We start from the raw sequence: 22,791 nt of genomic DNA on the forward strand, positions 1-22,791 counted from the left end.
AGTAGTGTTGGAGGTTGTTCCGCCACCACGCCTCCAAAATGCTGATTGTGACACACCTCTCTCCTCCACCCCCTCCTCTTCTTCTTCCTCCATGGCCTCTTCCTCGGAACCAGCGGTGCTCCGTAGTCGTTCAAGGGGCTACGCAAGTACGCAGGCCAAAAGATGCCATGCGGTGCTTGAGCTGGTGTGCTTGGGGGACAGGAGCCACACTGGGGCAGAGGTTCTGTCAGCTCTGCAGGGGCAGGTTCAGAGGTGGTTGACGCCACGCCAACTTAAGGCAGGAATGGTGGTTTGCGACAATGGCACCAACCTCCTCTCTGCCCTCCGACAGGGACAAATGACCCATGTGCCCTGTTTGGCTCACGTCCTTAACTTGGTGGTGCAGCGGTTCTTGGGCAGGTACCCGGGCTTACAGGATGTCCTGAGGCAGGCCAGGAAAGTCTGTGTGCATTTCCGCCGGTCATATAATGCCAGTGCTCGGCTGACGGACCTCCAAAAAGGAGTTTAACCTGCCCAAGAACCACCTAATCTGTGACATGCCCACCAGGTGGAACTCAACGTTGGCCATGCTGCAGCGGCTGCACACGCAGCAGAGGGCCATCAATGAGTACCTGTGCGACTATGGTACCAGGACAGGGTCAGGGGAGCTTGGTTTTTTTTCCCCACGCCAGTGGGCCATGATCAGGGATGCATGCACTGTCCTGTCACCATTCGAGGAGGCCACGAGGATGGTGAGCAGTGACAGTGCATGCATCAGTGACACTGTCCCCCTTGTCCACCTGTTGGAGCACACGCTGCGTGGAATAATGGACAGGGCACTTGAGGCAGAACAGAGGCAGGAAGAGGAGGACTTCCTTAGCTCTCAAGGCCCCCTTTATCCAGACAGTGTTCCTGCGTGCCCGCCAATCACACAGGAAGAGGACGAGGAGGAGGAGGAGGAGGAGGAAGATTGTGTCAGTATGGAGGTGGAGCCTGGCACTCAGCATCAGCAGCAGTCTTTAAGGGATCAGTCCCAAGAAACACATGGACTTGTACGTGGCTGGGAGGAGGTGGCTGCGGACGTTGTCGTCCTTAGTGACCCAGAGGACTCCGGACCGAATGCCTCAGCAAACCTACGCTGCATGGCCTCCCTGATCCTGCAAAGCCTGCGTAAGGATCCTCGTATTCGTGGTATCAAGGAGAAGGACCAATACTGGCTGGCAACCCTCCTTGATCCACGTTACAAGGGTAAGGTTGCGGACCTTATCTTGCCATCGCAGAGGGAGCAGAGGATGAAACATCTTCGGGAGGCCTTGCAGAAAGGTCTGTGCAATGCGTTCCCAGAGACTGGGAGGTTACAAACTCCTGTTTCTGGACAACGTGTTGCTGAGGCTTCGGTCAGTCAAAGAAGGAGCGGTGGAGAAGGTGGCCGTCTGACCGATGCGTTCAGACAATTTTTTGGTCCGCAGCCCCAAGGTATGATCGGTTCCAGCAACCATCGCCAGCGTCTGTTTTACATGGTGCAGGAATACCTAGGGGCAAGATCAGACTTGGACACCTTTCCCACCGAAAATCCTCTGGGTTACTGGGTCTTGAGGATGGATCACTGGCCAGAGCTTGCACAGTATGCAATTGAGCTACTGGCCTGTCCTGCATCCAGCGTTCTTTCGGAACGCACATTCAGTGCTGCTGGAGGCGTGGTAACCGATCACAGGGTGCGTCTGTCCACCGACTCGGTCGATCGGCTGACCTTCATAAAAATGAATGAGTCTTGGATCACCACCAGCTACCAAGCACCTGATGCTAATGTAACCGAATAATTTTTTTTGAAATCTCAGATCCCTTCAAAGACTGCCTATGCTGATGCTGAGTGACTATCCCTGAGTAATTATCCTCTTCCTCCTCAATCATCACGCTGATAGCTTGTAAGAACATTTTTGGTTCTGGGCGCCACCACCAGTGCCTAAGGCACAATTTTTCAGCCCCTGTTTAACAGGAAGTGTTAATTACAATTTTTGATGTAATACTTTGCAGCAGGGCTCGTTCCTGCATTCCAACTAGAGTGTCTGTGAGGGGTTGCAGTGTTGTGGCACCAGCACCAGTGCCTAAGGCCCAATTTTTCTGCCCCTGTCTAACAGGGGCGTGTAATTACAATTTTTGATGCAATACTTTGCAGCAGGGCTCGTTCCTGCGTTCCAACTAGAGTGTCTGTGAGGGGTTGCAGTGTTGTGGCACCAGCACCAGTGCCTAAGGCCCAATTTTTCTGCCCCTGTCTAACAGGGGCGTGTAATTACAATTTTTGATGCAATACTTTGCAGCAGGGCTCGTTCCTGCGTTCCAACTAGAGTGTCTGTAAGGGGTTGCAGTGTTGTGGCACCAGCACCAGTGCCTAAGGCCTAATTTTTCAGCTCCTGTTCAACAGGGGCATGTAATTACAATTCTTGATCTAATATTTCACAGCAGGGCCCTGTGAGGGCTTACAGTGTTGTGGCCACAGCAACACCTAAGGCCCAAATTTCTGCTGAGTATATAGGGCAGGACCCTACTTTCAAACATCTAACTTACAAACGACTCCTACTTGCAAACGGAAGGAGACAACAGGAAGTGAGATGAAATCTACCCCTAGGAAGGGAAATTCTCTCCTGTAAGAGTTAATATGGGAAAACAATTTCTCCTTTCCACTGATGCTTTCCAATCCTTGTTCCACAAAAAACCCAAATTTTCAAAAAACATTTTTCATTGGGACAAAAAGTGAGGTGAAATCTTCTGAAGAGGAGGAAAGACAGCAAAAAAAATGTCACAGGGGTGATAACCCTTCCCTATGTTTTCCAAAAAGCTTAAAAAAGATTTTTTGGCTGGAGCTAAACGCTTTAAAAATTTACCCGTTCAAAATTACAAAGAGATTCTACTTAACAACAAACCTACAGATCCTGTCTTGTTTGCACCGCCTGTATACTGCTGTTCAGAGTATATAGGGCCTTTCCTTATTTTAATTTGGGTGCGGGGTTCCCCTTAATATCCATACAAGACCCAAAGGGCCTGGTAATGGACTGGGGGGTACCCATGCCGTTTGTCTCACTGATTTTCATCCATATTGCCATGACCCGACATGACATTAAACCCGCAAGCAGTTTTAAATGAGATTTTTTCCTTTAAAAATGACATTTGGTGCAGGGACTGTTCTAAACACGGGAAACACGAGCCACTTTACAGGCCTACTATAGACACACCCCAGGTACGATATTTAAAGGAATATTTCACTTTTTTTTTTTACTTTAAGCATCATTAAAATCACTGCTCCCGAAAAAACGGCCGTTTTTAAAAGTTTTTTTTGCATTGATACATGTCCCCTGGGGTAGGACCCGGGTCCTCAAAACCTTTTTAGGACAATACCATGCAAATTAGCCTTTAAAATGAGCACTTTTGATTTCGAACGTTCGAGTCCCATAGACGTCAATGGGGTTCTAACGTTCGTGCGAACTTTCGGTCCGTTCGCAGGTTCTGGTGCGAACCGAACCGGGGGGTGTTCGGCTCATCCCTACTTCCTACTAATGTTACAGGTACATGTTATATTGGGAAGTTAGTACCTGCTTTGGCTGTTCGCAAAGATACAGTGCGACCAGATCAAAGTCCAGAATACCCTTTAGTGTTCAAAAGAGAGCTGTTCGGGGGCGTGGCTTAGCTATGGAAGCGTGAGGACACGTCGCCGGGAGCTCTGCACTGGAACGGGCCACGAATCACCCGTAGCACCGAGCAGCCAAGCCTTTCCCACATGCCAGGGGGCCGCAAACACCCACCGGCCACCGAGGAACGGAGGGGACCTGAAATATCCCACTATTTTCTGCGGCAACAACAGCTTTCCTTGCCGGCCGGATGGAGCAAGATGGCGCCGCCACGAGTCAGGACGGTGAGCGCTGCAGCCACAAGTAAGAAGGGCACACAGGCAACAACCTCCGCTGCGGAGGAAGATTTTCCCCCTCTACTGCACAGGGCACCCTCTCCTATACTGTCCCCGGCTCTCATGCCCACTGACACTCCGTTGCCATTAGACAACACAGGGGACCTAAGCGGCCTAGTTGAAGGCTCGCTGCGGGACATAGTATCAGGCCTGCCCACTAAACAGGACTTGAACGCAATGGCCACCTCTATTGTCAATGCCCTCACTAGAGAACTGCATGATCTCAAACAGCAAGTGGACACTGTGGAGGAGAGGGTAACCACTATTGAGGCCTCTCAAATGACCACCGAAGCCCGCATCATTACACTGGAGACAGAGTACAAGGCCTTCCGCCGCCATCTTGTTGATGTACAGTTGCGACTGGACGATGGTGAAAACAGGAGCAGACGGAACAATTTGCGCCTCAGAGGGATCCCGGAGGCTACTATGGGCCCTGACCTCCGGTCTACGGTCATTGCCATTTTAAACCAGGTCCTAGGAAAACCACCGACCGCTGACCTGGAACTTGATAGGGTACATCGCATCCCAGGCCCCAGAGCCTCTTCATCCGTGCAGCGGTCACCATCTGATCTGGATTTTCCCCCCCGAGATGTTTTATGCAGGGTGCACTTTTTTACAACCAAGGAGGACATCTTACGCCTAGCATGGGAAAGGAGCCCGATAGATTTTGACGGGGCCTCCATCCAACAGTTGTCGCACAAGAACTTAGACATGCTCAGGAAATTTGTTTTCATGGGTCCCTTATCACCTTTTATTATTCTGCAAGACCCGAAATAACTTCCACTTGCCATTTTTATATATTTTTTTCTATGGGGTATTTTTTCTACGGGGACTTTTTCCTTTGTTGCTCTGTTTTTTATTTGGGCTCTGCTGGGGAAGGGGGGGGCGGGACGCACTATGTACGATGTTATTCGCGGGTCATGGTGGGTACCATGCACTCTCTTCATCTGTATCTCACTCGAGTAGTGTCGTGGAGGATGGGGTGCATGGGTCCATGTCTATTTTCTGATAACGCGGCCTTGATGCACCGATAGAGGGGGGTAAGGGGGGGGTCCCTATTAGGACCAGTCTAGGATAGAGGTGAGCTGCTATGGGGATCCTTCTGTCTCAAAGTTTCCTCTGCGGTGCATCAACGCCAGATGAATATAGAGTTTTTAAGTTATACCATGTTACATATGCATGCCTGAAACATAGTGGCGCATTTGGGTTTCTGCCTAGTTTTGTTCGCTATCTCGTTTATCAGGATGGTTAATATGTCATATTCAGTTTATTTGATTCATCAGGCTTCCAACCAGTGCATCTCCTTTCCACCAAAAAATTTTCTCTGTAATATTTGTTACTATAGGTTATACAAATAACCGACACTTAGCGCTCCTCGCTTTACTGACCACCCCCATTTAGGGCGGCCTCCCGGTTGCTATACTTATTTTTCAGTATATCTGCCGGGAGTCCACAGAGTAATGCTATTACTAATTTAGTTTTTCTCCTACCCAATTCCCCTCTCCTCTCTCCCTCTCCCTAGTTTCCTCCTCTATCCCCCTCTCTCTCACTCAGTCTCTACCCCCTTCATTCCCCTCTCTTTTCCGGTGCTGCTGCCCCTCGGCTAGGCGGGAACACTGGTTAGGGTTATTTGTCGCCTCTTCGCCTTGTTAGTAGCTTTTGAAGCTGCGGGTGCCACAATGGGGCTCCTAAAGGTGACCTCCCTCAACGTCCCGGAAAAGCGTTCTCAACTCTTAGCTGATTTACGCAGAAGTAAAACTGAAATTGCCTTTTTACAGGAAACCCATTTCCATGGTGACCGTATTCCTAAACTGACTAACAGTTTGTTTCCGATGGCATACCACAATGTATCCCCCCATCTCCAAATCTAAGGGAGTTAGCATTTTGATGGCAAAATCTGTACCATGGACGTTTGGGGCGCAGTGGGCCGACCCCCAGGGCCGCTTTCTTTTGATTAAGGGAAAGGTGTTTGATGTGCAGGTCACTTTTGCTAAAGTATACTTCCCCAATATAGACCATGCAAAATTCCTATGCGGCTTGATACCTCAGCTGCTGGAGTTCTCGGAAGGGATGCTTATCTTTGGAGGCGATTTGAACTTTGCCATGGACCCCTTATTGGATACTTCACGAGGTGCTTCCCACCTCTCCTATGCCCGCCTTAAAAGGATGAAATCAGATCTCCATTCCCTACCTCTGGTAGACCCATAGCGCCTATTACACCCCACAGACAGAGACTATTCCTACTTCTCACAAGTTCACCACTCATACTCGCGACTGGACTATTTACTCCTGTCCCATAAGGACCTGACGAGGGTGGTAGACTCGTCCATAGATGTCATTTCCCTCTCGGACCACGCCCCAATAACCTAACGCTGCAATTGGGACCTGGGATGAAATCCCCACCCTCGTGGAGACTAAACGGGTCACTATTACAATCTGAGGAGACTCGTGCTGAGGTACAGGCCAAACTACAGGAATATTTTTCTTTGAATGAAGCATCGGTTCCCAATCCCTTAGTGATGTGGGAGGCGCACAAGCCGGTAATCAGGGGTATTTTGATAAGCATTGGGGTACGTCTTAAAAGGGAAAGAACTCGCAGATCTGAGGAGCTTCTTCTCCAGATTAAGACCTTAGAGTGTTCACATAAGGCCAGCCTAGCCCGATCTGTTTACCAGGAGTTACTTAAAGCACGCGAAGAACTTCGCTCGCTCCTATTACATAAAACAAAAGAGAAATTGGCGTGGTCACGGCGCACGATCTACGAATTCTCCAATAAGCCTGGTTCCCTATTGGCCAGAGCACTACGAGGCCCCCCGCACCAAAACTTATATTCCGCACATCATGTCTCCATCGGGTCGGAAGGTGTGTACATCATCTGACATGGCCGAGGAATTTCGCTCGTTCTACAGTGGTCTCTACAATATAGACAAGCCCCCTCCCGATGATCCCAACTCTACAGGGGGACTTACCCCCCACACTTATTTAGCCTCCTCAGGCATGCCATCCATATCGGCTGATATGGTGGAGGAAATGGAGGAACCCATCACGGTGGAGGAGTTGGGAGTAGCATTGGCAAGCTCAAAGCCAAAGAAAGCCCCAGGCCCGGATGGCCTTACCCCAGTCTTTTACAAAACCTTCTTTGAGACGCTCTCTAAACCGTTAGTATCTGCACTCAACTCAATCACGAAGGGCAACTCCTTCCCCATAGATTCCCTTAGAGCCTATATATCACTCATCCCCAAGGAGGGTAAGGATCTGCTCCGTTGTGGGAGCTACAGACCGATAGCCCTACTGAATACCGACTTGAAACTGTTTGCCAAGATTTTGGCAAACAGACTGCTTCCACATATTCCAAGCCTAATCCACAAAGACCAAGCAGGCTTTGTTCCTCAACGAGAACCCTGTGATAACACCATCAGGGTGCTCAATCTTGTACATGCTGCCAGGACATCACGACGACCCCTTCTCCTGCTGTCAACAGACGCGGAGAAGGCTTTCGATCGGGTGGATTGGACCTTCGTTAGGGCTACATTAGAGCATATTGGTCTTCGCTCCTCAATGCTCAGTTGGATACTGTCACTTTACTCCAGCTCCACTGCTGCGGTGAAGGTTAATGAAACTAGGTCTGGTTATTTCAATATCCGAAATGGTACCCGACAGGGCTGTCCCCTACCCCCACTGATCTTTATACTCACCCTGGAACCTCTGCTCTGCAAGATACGGGCAAACCAGCATATTAAGGGCTTCCACAAAACTTCAGGATTGCACAAGGTCGCTGCTTTTGCGGATGACCTCATTTTCTTCCTGACAGATCCTACCACTTCGCTCCCAGTACTGCTCCACTCCCTGCAGGAATATGGGGCTCTCTCCCTTTTCAAAATAAATATGTCTAAATCTTCCATGCTCAATATCACTCTGGGCTCACGCATTATTCGGCACTTGCGCTCGGAATACCAATTCCATTGGGCAACCGATACCATCCAATACCTAGGAGTGGCCATCACCCCAGACCCTGTCAACCTCTATCAAGTGAATTTTGCCCCTCTACTCCACAGGCTTAAAACAGATTTACAGCACTGGCATTCCCTTACCTTAACATGGTTTGGATGCTGTAATGCCATCAAGATGACAACACTCCCGAGGGTACTCTATCTACTGCAGGCCCTCCCCATCCATCTCCCATCCTCCTTCTTTAAGCGAATTGATGCAATGTTTCGAGAGTTTGTCTGGTCGCACCGGCAACCACGCATTAAATTGCAATTACTCTACATGGCAAAACATATGGGAGGGGTTGGACTCCCGAATATGAAAGCCTACTACAGGGCAACGCATCTCACCAGACTAATTGACTGGTACTGCCATGCTGAAGCCAAACAATGGGTCACAATGGAGTTGGAAGACTCCGGGGGCACAGCCAAGAGTTGGCCATGGCTTACCACCCATATTCCAAAGGCCCTCACTGACCACCCAACCCTAGGATGTACACTGCAAGTCGCCAGAGAAACCTTTTGCAAAACCTCGATTTCCCCCACTCCCTCCCCCATGATACCGATCCTGGGTAACCCAGACTTCTCACCAGGCTGCCAGGGTCCACTTTATAGGTCCCTATCCGAAGAGAATAGATGGCCACACCTTCACGACTTTCTGGGACCAAATGGCCAACTTAACGCGGCTGCCAGATTGGACGATCTTAACCCGCCTTTGGACTTTTTAGGCAGACTCCAACTGCGTAACTATCTACGCCGATGCGCTCGGACTCTGGGCAATCCACGCCCACTTACAGAGCTGGAACATATCTGTCACCGCAGGGAACCCATACGCCATTTCTTATCCCTAATTTACTCATCTCTGATTGCCCCAGCGGAGGGGTTTGTCCCCCCCTTTCTCACTAAGTGGGAAGCCGATCTAGGAGTTTGCTTAGACGAATCGCAAAGGGAAAAGATATTACATTTCGCCCAAAAATCCTCTCTGGCCACCAGGGTACAGGAGACATGTTACAAGATTGTGACTAGATGGTACAGAGTACCATCCACTCTGCACCGATTCTTTCCGCAGGTCCCCAGTCTTTGTTGGCACTGTGGATTGGGTGAAGGAACAATGTTCCACATTTTCTGGCAATGTCCCAAGATCAAATCATACTGGCGGGAGGTGACACGTACGATTGAACACCTGACGGGGCCACATTGGAGGAAGATCCTGGGGCGTGTCTGCTGCACCTCTCTAGATGACCAATTAAGAAATACAAAGCCTCCCTTACCATTCAGTTATTGAATGCTGCTAAGGCCTGCATCCCCTTATTTTGGAGATCAAAAACCCCACCAACGAAAGTTCAGTGGTATGCCAAGGTCAATGAACTGCGTGACATGGAAGATCTTACAGCCACTTTGTATGGCAGGGAGGAGGCCTTTCGGGAGACATGGCGTCCGTGGCAGTACTTTATTTACTCAGAAGCTTACCTCCACGAGGTAGCATAGTTTGAATATACCCCGGTATGGGGACCCCGCCTGGTGGAGGGGCCGCACCACCATTCTTTCTCTTTACCCTTCCATCTCCTCCACCTTTCCCCTCTTCTCCCCCTCACGTTCTCTTCCCCACCCCACCCTCTTCTGTCTTCTTCTCCCGCTCACCCTAGCCCTCCCTCATTCCTCCCTTACTTTACTCCCCCCCTTACGTTCCTCCGGCTAGGGGAAGGTCTGGTCAGATATGTTGTATATCATGGTCTACATCACTTCTTGGTAGTAACCCCTTGCTGGACTCCACTGACTGTCTAGGGAATTTGTTATCCCTTGCCAGTGGAGAGTCTCTCCCTTTCTAGCTAGTTGTTTTATTTTATTCTCTGTCTGGGCAGGATAATTGCATGATCTCATAGACCGAGTAAGGTCACTCACAGGAAACTATCGTATTTGGGTAATAAGTTAGTTACTCTACAAGACGCATTTACTCTGTTAAATTCCATTCTTACCCCTCAGATCATGTAAACAAGGGAAATGTTAATATGTACGCTTATACCAGCATTGGACTTTGTCATAGAATCATCCCTTTATTTTTTGTTTTATTATATACAAAAAAGCTGTATGTGATTTAACTCTTCTGCCTATCACATTGTAACATGTTTTCTTTGAAAATAAAGGAATTTAAAAAAAAAAAAGAGAGCTGTTCACTGAAGGTGACATGGCATGGTCATGGTTCCCTTCCTAGACAGGATGGGGAATTGAAGCAATGAAAACACTAAATAATTAACTAGAATTGTAGATGAGATTATCAACCTTACTACCACTGATATAGGTTTATTAAATGAAGAAATGGCTCAGCTTAAAAAAGTAGTATTAGAGCACAGATTAACGCTAAATTATCTCACTGCAGCTCAAGGTGGGATGTGTAAGGTATTTCACACTGACTGTTGTATATACATTTCTGATAATGAGGACATCATTAAAAGGACATCTTGCTAAGATAAGAGAACTACAGAATAAGGCCAGAGATATTGCTAAAGATGGATGGAACCCCTTTCAGGGTTTAGGAGGTTTTGGTGATTTTTATATGGCATAGCAACATGGTTACAGAAACTAGGCGCTTTCATTGTGATGTTCCTATTTCTCATATTTGTTATTTACTTCCTCATCAGGCTATGCCTCTGTGTGACTACCCGCTGTACCAACAAATGTACCACCAGCCCTGATGAACCCATTATTGTGAGAAAGCTAGGAGAGAGCTGAAAAGGATGCCGTCTCTCTGCACCAATGTAACAGGAGTTACCAGCAATCGGCTGAATGTAACGCGGAGAAGAATGGTGTCAAATAAACAAAAGGGGGGAAATGACATGGACATTCACTGTACTGTTCATTTAAGCACAAGAGACTCCATTTTGTTCTCACTGTTGAAATGTGTTCTGTAACCTTCACTTAACACACAGACACTTCTCCTACTAAACGCTCTCTACTCCCCCCTCCCTTCTCAAGGTTTTACTTTTGCAATTGTTCTATTCGCTAGTTTTTAATAATATATTTCTATTTGTTGGCTTTTAATAACATATTTCTATTTGTTAGTTTTTAATAACATCTCACACCACCCCTTTCTTATCTATGTATAAAATAACATGTAATAATAAATTTTCACTGAACGGACATTTTAAACACAGTGATTGAGTCCTGTGAATCTGTTCCTGCAGCTGCAGTATTAACTTTGTTTTAGAGTCCCAATCAGAAATCAGTCATATCATAGTTGATGAAACCGCTCCCACTTTGTAACAGATGTTATTACATTTTAAAAACAATTATATAATTTGTTTGTGCTGTGTTTGTGCCGATTTGTACCACAAAAACAAAGTTTGTTTGTTCGTTTTTTTAGATATTGGACATTCAACGTCAGATTATGTAATCTAAAGCCCTGCCCACTTTGTTATTACATTTCAAAAACAAATATACCATATTTATGCTGCATTGGCAGGAAAAACAACCATATTGGTATAGTGTATTTTTTTCTTGTCAAAAATTTTTATTGATTGAACAATTGATAACAAGTATATCGATTACAAATTAGATACAGGAGAGAATATATTAACAGAATTGATATGCAATTTGTGTACAGAAGGCATACTAATGCAATATCTTTCAGTTAGCATATAGCAACTGGCTATCTAAGGGTTTGGAAATGGCTATATAGCAGGTTCTGTTTTATTGAACCAGACCCTTTGGAGATATTGCAGTAAAAGTAAATGTATAGGTTATATTTAATAAGGTAATGAGGTTTAAGAACAAAATAAAGAGAGGAGTAAAGAGGAAGAAAGAGAGGAATAGAAGTGAAGAGGTCCACAGGGTTGACCCAGGTACCAGAGCATGCTACAGAGTGATTATATGAACACTCAGATATTCACACAATTTAGGTATATAATCTCCCAGACTGCTAAAGATCCGTAAATACAAATATTCAGATAGCCAAATATGTCTATAAGCTACCATGGCATGAGAACTGATTTATGAAATGTTGATGGAAGGTGATATTTTATCCAGGGGTACCATGTTTTTTTCAAATTTGGGAATTTGGTCTCTTTTGATTGCCAGTATTTTGGCTTGAGACATAAAGAGTTTGAATTGGTTATGTGTTAAACAATCTGGTTTCAAGTTAAGTATTGCAGTGGCAGGATCTGGTTGTAACCTTAGTTCAAACATTCTGGAGGCAATTTCAAATATTTCTTCCCAATATGTTTGGGCTATCGGACAGGACCACCATACATGCAGGTGAGTACCTAGATCTGGACAGCCACGGAAGCATTGAGCTGAATGAGTAGGAGCAAATTTGGCCAATCTAAAGGGTACAAGGTACCAATGAGTCAAAATATTATAATTAGCTTCTACCACCAGAATGTTGGGTGAAGATGATTTAGTTGCAGACCAGATCTTAGACCATTCAGCAATATCCAAGGATCGTTCCAAGTCCTCCTCCCATTTTTGGGCATAAGAATTTTTTTCTAAGCCAGGATTAGTTGAAATTTGGGTGTAGATGGATGATATCATACCTCTTGAGTGGCGATCTTTCAGACATATAGATTTAAAATTAGTAATTTGGGATGTGGAGGAGTTTGTGTTTACAAGGGGTGAGTAGAAGTTTTTAATTTGGAGATATCTGAACAATTCAGAATGTGGTAGATTATAAGTATCGTAGAGAGTTGGGAAGGAGAGAAAGGAAGTGGGGGAGATCAGCTTATTTAGAATAAGAATATCCAAGGAGGTCCAGGCTTTGAATGATTTGGGAGAAACCCTTGCCGGGTAGAAAGCAGGGTTTTTGAGGAAGGATAGTAGGGGGTTGTGTGGAGTCTGTAGATGTTGTTTAAATTTGAGCTTGAGGATATATAATGTTTATATAATGTATATAATATATAATGTTTAGTGATGGGGTTGCACAAGCCCTTACAATCTTTGGGGTGAAGCCATAATAGGTTAGAAATTGAGAGAGGGTCATATTCTGATGCTTCTATGATCACCCATAAGGGGATTTCCTGTGTAGTGTGGTATTTGGAAAGACTGGTAATATGTGCAGCTCTATAATAGTTTGCAAAATTTGGGAAGCCGAGGCCTCCATTTATTTTAGGGAGATGTAGTGTGTGTACAGGTATACGTGTTTTGGAGGAACCCCAAATAAATGTTGTTGATCTTTTCTGTACTAGTCTTAAATTGTAGGAGGGGATTGGGATTGGCAAGACTCTAAATAAGTATAATAATTTTGGCAGGATTGTCATTCCTGTTGCATTAATCTTGCCAACCCATGATAATGGAAGAGGAGACCATTGCTTTAGAAGGTTTGTAATCTGTTTCAAGATTGGGGGTAATTTGCTGAGAAAAGGTCTGAAAAAGAGGCTGTTAAATGAATTCCAAGATAAGGAATTGACTTCTCAGCCCAAGTAAATGGAAGCGCATTTTTTGCTGAGTCCAGTTCCAATCTAGAGAGGGATACAGAGAGGGATACATCCAGGGCTAGGAATAACAAGATGTCATCTGCAAACATACACAGCTTATGTTAATATCCTCCGGTCTCTATACCGGTGATCCGGTCACATGCTCCTGGGAGGAGATGGGAGGAGTTGGATCCAGAGAAGCTGCAGAAATGTAACCGGCAAGGAGAAGGCTTGAAGGCCTGGAGGTTTAAAAGCCTCCAGCGCTGGATAGCAGGAACAAAACTTGAAGGCCTGAGGGTTCAGAGACAGTGCTGGATGGTTCAAGATCAAGCCCACGGGTAACTCCGGGAGAAATGGATTGGGCACCTCAAGCTGGGATGTACCCGACCATGCAGAGTGGGAAGTAGCTGCCAAAAACAGAGTAGACTGGGATCGGCTTTCTGTGGCAATCATGGACTGTCGGTGGGAGAGAGCAAGGGAGTGCAACCCAGCAGTACTCATTCATCCAGAACTTTCTTGAAATAACGCAGGAGGACTGCAGGAGTCAAGATAGGTAGGTGAGGCCTGGGGCTACCAGCATCCACAGACCACAATGTCTTTCAGAGGGGCATTGGTCAGTTCATTATAGGAGAGGACACTGGATACACTAAGGAACCAGAGACTAAGAGGCAGCTCATATTTCCCTAAGAAATCCTGTAACATACTGCAGGCAAGAAAATAAAGTTCTTTGTAAAAAGTTATTAAACTGTCTGCTAATTTAATTCATGCAGGGGTGGAAGAACAGAATTAGTTAACAGAAAGGTATGAACACAACCAGCAGCTCCCAAGGGAGTAGTGCGCTACATATGTATGCTCTAGGATTATCGTATAGTGCTGCAATCCACTTCATGAAGTAGGGGCCAAAAACCCCATTTCCAAGTGTAATGTAAATATGTCCAAGATACAGAATCAAAGGCCTTTTTGATATCAAGAGAGAGAAAACAAGAAGGGATATGGCGAGTTTTAGCTATATGAGCTAGAAGAACTGCCCGACGTACATTGTCGCCAGCTTGGTGAGTCGGCATGAAGCCTACTTGTCTCTGTGAATTAGATTGCCTATGAGTCTTTTTGCTAAAATTTCTGCTAGGATTTTAATATCTAAGGTTAGAAGGGAGATTGGATGATAGTTTGTACAAGAAGTGTCATCAGTAAGGGGTTTTGGGAGCATACAGACAATGGCCGTTAGTGATTCTTGTCTAAAGGATTGTCCATCTAGTATTACATTAAAAGCTTCGGCTAAAATGGGCGAGAGGGTTTTTGTAAACGTTCGGTAATATAAGGCAGAATAACCATCTGGGTCTGGTCTTTTATTTATCTTTAGTTCTTTAATGGCATTAGCTACATCTTCTGCTATGATAGGTTCTTCGAGTAGATTTTTTTGGTTTAGAGATAGCTGTGGCAGGTTTATACTAGAAAAGAAGGCATCTGCTGCATTTGAGTCAAAGTCCTTAGTTGACACATACTGTACAACGAGGCTAAGTGGGAGTGAAATTTCTGAACAATTTTGACAGGGTTACTCATGTATACATCTTTTGATAGTTTCAAGCGAATTGGTTTAAATGATTTATTTAATGAATTAAGTGTGCATGCTAGGTTTGTACCAGATTTATTAGATTTCATAAAATAATTACGTCTAGAGTGTTTAAAGGATTTATCGACAGATTCTGTTAGGAATAAATCATATGCCAGACGAGCTTTATCTAAGTGAGATTTCGTTACTAATGAGGGGTTATCTTGAAAGTATATAAAGGCAGTATTGAATTCAGATTCTAGCTTTCGAGCAAGAATTTTGTGTTCACGTTTGAATAAGGCAAATTGTCTCTGAAATATACCATGCAACACAGGCTTATGTGCTTCCCAAAGTGTTAATGAGGGCATATCTGGGCTGGTATTAAGTGATACATATTCTTTTAGAGCTTGTTCGATAACTAGATGGTAGGTTGGGTGATTGAGCATAATATCCGGGAGATACCAAGTAGGATCATGTGCTTTAGGTATTGTGGAAGCAATAGAAGTGAATACTGCATTTTGATCAGATAGGGATTATGTCAGCTGGGAGTATTTCTGGTATCATACCAATAGTTAGAAATATGTAATCAATCCGAGTAAATGTTTGGTGAGGGTGTGAATAATATGTGTATCTTCGTTTAGTCAGATTGTATTCCCTCCAAGAATCAACTAAATTATGTTTGGACAGGAGCTGAAAAAAGGACAATTTAAATGTGTTCCGGGATGGGGTGTATGGAGATTTGTCCAAGAATGGGAGGAGGACCTAATTGGAATCGCCACACATGATGACTGTTCCTGTTTTATGGTTGTTCACAACTTGTAGTAGATGTGATAAAAATGGAGTTGTTTGTTGGGCACATAATATGAGATGACAGTAATCGCTGTATCCATTATATGCCCTGTGAGGATTATGTAATGCCCTTCCGGGTCTTTAATTTGAGATTGGGGGGTAAATGGGGTGGAGCGATGAAAGGCTATGAGGGTGTCGCATTGTTTAGTGGTAGAAATGAGACAGATTTGGGGGTAGAGTTGTTAGTGAAATGCGTTTCTTGTAAGCATACTATGTGTGCTTTCCGAGCATGAAATGTTTGAAAGGCTTTGGTTCATTTCTGGGGTATCTTAATTCCCTGAACATTCAGGGAAAGAATGTTTAATGGTTCCTTGATATCTGATTAAGGAGATGAGACTTACCAAGTAACATGCTATTCTGGCTGGATGAGTCAACCCATGTGGACTTGGAGAAGGTGAAAAAGAGGAGGAAACTGGTAAAATCTGGAGTGAAGAAAAGGTTTAAAACAAAAATGGTTAGATAATATATGTTTTGATTCAACATAGAGATATGTTCAAAGGTTTCCCGTGATAAGGGATAAGAATCCCCTTCAGGGGAGGAGAGCAATGGGGGGAAAAACGAACTTGGGACTTTAATTGGGACGCTAGGGAAGGTTTGCTCCCCCATCCTTAAAAATAATCACATATAGACAATAAATATATGTATATACAACCATGGGACATGGGTGGGTACAATTATGCATCTTAATCCCCTAAACAAGATAAAAGTCAGGTATAGTAAAAAACATCTGGAAATTGGTCAATATGTGTTTGATGCATCAAAGGTAGGCCCGACGCTGTGTTTCATGGACTTCAGTCCACTCTTCAGGAACCAGATGGATCTAAGTTCTATAAAAGATGTATAAAAGACAATGTAGTTTCGTGGGTCTGACAAAATCAACAAAAAAGGAAGGGGGGAAAAAGAAACCAAAAAGGAAATTGGGCATAATGGGCCATGCCAAAAAGGTTACTCACCTTATAGCCAAAACTGGGACCGTGTGACAAAACAAAGCCAGGGGGGAGCCATGGAGCCTGGCCCGGGAGCTGAGAGGGGGACCTCAACGAGGAACACCAGACCGCACACACCAGCACCCCGCAATGGAGGGGACTTCTATAATGTGGGAGATATATAAAAGTGTATCTATGATGATACAAGTAACAAAAAACGGAGTAATATAAACTGCGAATATAGTCAAGGTGATTGAAAAAAGCACCCGAAAGATTACCTTAGAAAATACATATAGTGTTGGAAGCCACATAGATAAGGGAGGATACCATAAAGCAGGGAGTGAGATGCAGCTCCAGTATGGAACGACAGCTCCCCCTCAGCATCATGCAGGCACGACACAGTGGAGCGAGAACTCGGCAAATGCCAGAGAAGCTTACCGCATGTCAGCCCAGCGGATATACCGGACGTCTGTGCGTGTGACGCCCAACCAAGGACGTCACACGCACAGCGCCGGAGGCGTGGTGGCGATGCACGGTGGAGAGGTCCACCCAGTGCCCCACCCCCAACAAATGTGGAGGGGAGGTAGAAGGGCAGACACCAGCGTGCATCGCAGCTCCCGGGAAGCAGGACATCTGCCCACCCACCGAAAGTGAGTCACACAGACCCAGTCTGGCCACAGGGAGTAAAAAATGTATGAGGTAGTGAGAAATCAAAATATGTAACTATCAGTGCAATGAACATTTCATATACAGCATGCTGAATTACGTCCTGACCCGGTAGGAATCTGCCATAAGAAAGCGATGGGCTACAATCATGAGCACCTCCATCCCTAGTCAAATGCAAGCAATGGGGGGAAAAGCGAACCTCTTCTTCAGGGGAGGAGGTGCTTCCGTCGGTCCCCCACATATTATGGTGGATGAGCGAGGGAGGCAAAGTAAGGCACGTGGATCTTCCACATGTGAGCCTTATAATAAAGACATCATAATGATGCATGTGTGTAGGCCGCATGGCCTAAAGTAATACCTGTATTAGTAGTTACAATAATTCTAAGGAAGGAGAATTAGGAGGAATGACAAACATGAGAGTGGGAGCAGCAGGGTTTAGGGTATCAAGATTAGGGGATGAGTCGGGCTATGAAAGTGGATGAGGGAGGAGGAGGGTAGGAGGGATGTGGGAGACCCTAAACATATAATTCAAATTTGAGATTTACTTCAACCTGGAGAATATTAAAGCAAATAAACAAATTAAGTTATAACAACAGAACAGTAATGCCACGTACACACGACCGGACTTTTCGGCATCAAAGATCCGACGGAACAAATTCGTCGGACAATTCGATCGTGTGGGGGCTTCATCGGACTTTTTTTTTTTCAAAAATTCTGACGGACCTAGAAATAGAACAAGTTTCAAATCTTTCCGCCGGAACCAATTCCTATCGAGAAAACTGTTCATCTGTATGCTGTTCCGACGGACCAAAAATGACGCATGCTCTAAAGCAAGTACGAGACAGAAGCGCTCGGTCTGGTAAAGCTAGTGTTCATATTGCAGTTAGCACATTCCTCACGCTGCAAATTCTGTGATTGTTTAATGCAGCGCATTATTGTATTCTTTATAATGCTAGAAGAACAAAGTTGTTTCCCCTGATTAGGGATGAGCCGAACACCCCCCCGGTTCGGTTCTCACCAGAACCTGCGTACGGATCGAAAATTCGCACGAACGTTAGAACCCCATTGACGTCTATGGGACTCGAATGTTCAAAATCAAAAGTGCTCATTTTAAAGGCTAATTTGCATGGTATTGTCCTAAAAAAGGGTTTGGGGACCCGGGTCAATGCAAAAAACTTTTAAAAATGGCCGTTTTTTTGGGAGCAGTGAATTTAATGATGCGTAAAGTACAAAAAAAAGTGAAATATTCCTTTAAATATCGTACCTGGGGGGTGTCTATAGTATGCCTGTAAAGTGGTGCGTGTTTCCCGTGCTTAGAACAGTACCTGCACAAAATGTCATTTCTAAAGGAAAAAAAGTCATTTCAAACTGCTTGCGGCTTTAATGTAATGTCGGGTCCTGGCAATATGGATGAAAATCAGTGAGACAAAATGGCATGGGTACCCCCAAGTCCATTACCAGGCCCTTTGGGTCTTGTATGGATATTAAGGGGAACCCCGCACCCAAATTAAAAAAGGAAAGGTGTGGGGCCCCCAGGCCCTATATACTCTGAACAGCAGTATACAGGCGGTGCAAACAAGACAGGGACTGTAGGTTTGTTGTTAAGTAGAATCTGTTTGTAATTTTGAACTGGTACATTTTTAACGTGTTTAGCTCCAGCCAAAAAATCTATTTTAAGCTTTTTGGAAAATCTAGGGAAGGGTTATCACCCATGTAACATTTCTTTTGCTGTCTGTGCTCCTCTTCAGAAGATTTCACCTCACTTTTTGTCCCAATGACAAATGTTTTTTGAAAATTTGGGTTTTTTGTGAAACAAGGATTGGTGATAAACATCAGTGGAAAGGAGAAAAGTTTTTCCCATATTAACTCTTAAAGGAGAGAATTTCCCTTCCTAGGGGTAGATTTCATCTCACTTCCTGTTGTCTCCTTCCGTTTGCAAGTAGGAGTTGTTTCTAAGTTGGATATTTGAAGGTAGGGGCCTGCCCTAAATACTCAGCAGAAATGTGGGCCTTAGGTGTTGTTGTGGCCACAACACTAAGCCCTCACAGGGCCCTGCTGTGAAATATTAGATCAAGAATTGTAATTACATGCCCCTGTTGAACAGGGGCAGAAAAATTGGGCCTTTGGTGGTGGTGGTGCTGGTGCCACAACACTGAGTCCTCACAGATACTCTTAGTGGGCGCAGAAACGGGCCCTGCTGTGAAATATTAGATCAAGAATTCTAATTACATGTCCCTGTTGAACAGGGGCTGAAAAATTGGGCCTTAGGCACTGGTGCCACAACACTGGAACCCTTCACAGATACTCTAGTTGGAGCGCAGGAACTAGCCCTGCTGCAAAGAATTGCATCAAAAATTGTAATGACACGCCCCTGTTAAACAGAGGCTGAAAAATTGGGCCTTAGGCACTGGTGGCGGGACTGGCGGCACCCAGAACCAAAAATGTTCTTTCAAGCTATAATCATGATCATTGAGGAGGAAGAGGATAATTACTCAGTATAACAGGATAGTTACTCAGCATCAGCATAGGCAGTCTTTGATGGGATCTGACATTTAAAAAAAATGTATTCGGTTACATCAGCATTAGATGATTGGTAGCTGGTGGTGATCCAAGACTGATTCATTTTTATGAAGGTCAGTCGATCGACCGAGTCGGTGGACAGACGCACCCTGTGATCAGTTACAAAGCCTCCAGCAGCACTGAATGTGCATTCCGAAAGAACGCTGGATGCAGGACAGGCCAGTAGCTCAATTGCATACTGTGCAAGCTCTGGCCAGTGATCCATCCTCAAGACCCAGTAACCCAGAGGATTTTCAGTGGGAAAGGTGTCCAAGTCAGATCTTGCCCCTAGGTATTCCTGCACCGTGTAAAACAGACACTGGCGATGGTTGCTGGAACCGATCATACCTTGGGGCTGCGGACTAAAAAATTGTCTGAACGCATCGGTCAGACGGCCACCTTCTCCACTGCTCCTTCTTTGACTGACCGAAGCCTCAGCAACACGTTGTCCAGAAACAGGAGTTTGTAACCTCCCAGTCTCTGGGAACGTGTTGCACAGACCTTTCTGCAAGGCCTCCCGAAGATGTTTCATCCTCTGCTCCCTCTGCGATGGCAAGATAAGGTCCGCAAACTTACCCTTGTAACGTGGATCAAGGAGGGTTGCCAGCCAGTAATGATCCCCCTCCTTGATACCACGAATACGAGTATCCTTCCGCAGGCTTTGCAGGATCAAGGAGGCCATGCAGCGTAGGTTTGCTGAGGCATTCAGTCCAGAGTCCTCTGGGTCACTAATGATGACATGATCCGCAGCCACCTCCTCCCAGCCACATACAAGTCCATGTGTGATCCCTTAAAGACTGCTGCTGATGCTGAGTGCCAGGCTCCACCTCCATACTGACACAATCCTCCTCCTCGTCCTCTTCCTGTGTGATCGGCAGGCATGCAGGAACACTGTCTGGATAAAGGGGGCCTTGAGAGCTAAGGAAGTCCTCCTCTTCCTGCCTCTGTTCTTCCTCAAGTGCCCTGTCCATTATTCCATGCAGCGTGTGCTCCAACAGGTGGACAAGGGGGACAGGGTCACTGATTCATGCACTGTCACTGCTCACCATCCCCGTGGCCTCCTCAAATGGTGACAGGACAGTGCATGCATCCCCGATCATGGCCCACTGGCGTGGGGAAAAAAAACAAGCTCCCCTGACCCTGTCCTGGTGCCATAGTCGCATAGGTACTCATTGATGGCCCTCTGCTGCATGTGCAGCCGCTGCAGCATGGCCAACGTTGAGTTCCACCTGGTGGGCATGTCACAGATTAGGCGGTTCTTGGGCAGGTTAAATTCCTTTTGGAGGTCTGCCAGCCAAGCACTGGCATTATATGACCGGCAGAAATGCACACAGACTTTTCTGGTCTGCCTCAGGACATCCTGTAAGCCCGGGTACCTGCCCAAGAACCGCTGCACCACCAAGTTAAGGACGTGAGCCAAACAGGGCACATGGGTCATTTGTCCCTGTCAGAGGGTGGAGAGGAGGTTGGTGCCATTGTCGCAAACAACCATTCCTGCCTTAAGTTGGCGTGGCATCAACCACCTCTGAACCTGCCCCTGCAGAGCTGACAGAACCTCTGCCCCAGTGTGGCTCCTGTCCCCCAAGCACACCAGCTCAAGCACCGCATGTAGCTTGTAGCTTTAGCTGAACACTGTGCATTACACTAACTTGTAGCTTTAGCTGAACACTGTGCAGAGGTCGCACTATACTAACTTGTAGCTTTAGCTGAACACTGTGAGGAGGACGCACTACACTAACTTGTAGCTTTAGCTGAACACTGTGCACTACACTAACTTGTAGCTTTCGCTGAACACTGTGAGGAGGACGCACTACTAGCTTGTAGCTTTAGCTGAACACTGTGCAGAGGTCGCACTACACTAACTTGTAGCTTTAGCTGAACACTGTGAGGAGGATGCACTACACTAACTGTAAATAGTCTAGCTGCCTGACTGTGGTACTAATAGGATCAGAAGAACACCAGCAATTTTCTTCAGGTAGCTGTAAATACTGTAACACAAGCCTGCCTGTCAGTAGGAAGATAATAACAGGAACGGATCTAGCTAAACTGAATACAAACTGAATACAGTATATATATATATATATATATATATATATATATACATATATACACACACACACACACACACACATACACACACAACACCTGGGATGCATATATATACACAATACACTGTAAGTGCAGCTAACTGACTAACTGTCCTGCCTAATCTATCTAACTTAAATCAAATGACACTGTCTCTCTGTCTCTGTCTCTGAACGCCGGAACACACTACACAGGGCCGCCGTGCAGGTGGACTTATATACTGTGGGGCGTGTACTAAACCCTCTAAACCATAATTGGCTAAAGCCACCCTGGCTTTGGCCAATTTCAGCTCTCTCTACAGACGGCGCTGTGATTGGCCAAGCATGCGGGTCATAGTGCATGCTTGGCCAATCATCAGCCAGCAATGCACTGCGATGCCGCAGTGAATTATGGGCCGTGACGTGCCAAACGAATTTGGCGCAAGCGGCCCATATCGTTCGGGCAAACAGATGATGTTCGAGTCGAACATGGGTTCGACTCGAACACGAAGCTCATCCCTACTCCTGATCTCATGAATAATATTTTATTTTATTTTTTTTTTTTAAAGCCCAATCTCCATAATAATGTTTACATTTTTTTTTAAAGTCATCTTTTATTATTTTTTATTTCATCAAGATCTTTTTTTAGGATTATTTAAAAATTATTTTCTAGTGATCTCCATTTTGTGTGTCAAGTTACCACAATAACATTATTAATGTTTTATTTTTTTGTGTGTCAAGTTACCACAATAACATTATAATTTTTTTTTTTGGAACCTCAAGGAGGTTAGTGTCCCTTGTTAATTTGACATTGTCTTTTAGAAATGTATTTGAATAAAAACACATAGGCA

The sequence above is a fragment of the Aquarana catesbeiana genome, linkage group LG05 (genome assembly GCF_042186555.1).
Source record: "Aquarana catesbeiana isolate 2022-GZ linkage group LG05, ASM4218655v1, whole genome shotgun sequence".
NCBI classification, from domain to species: Eukaryota; Metazoa; Chordata; class Amphibia; order Anura; family Ranidae; genus Aquarana; species Aquarana catesbeiana.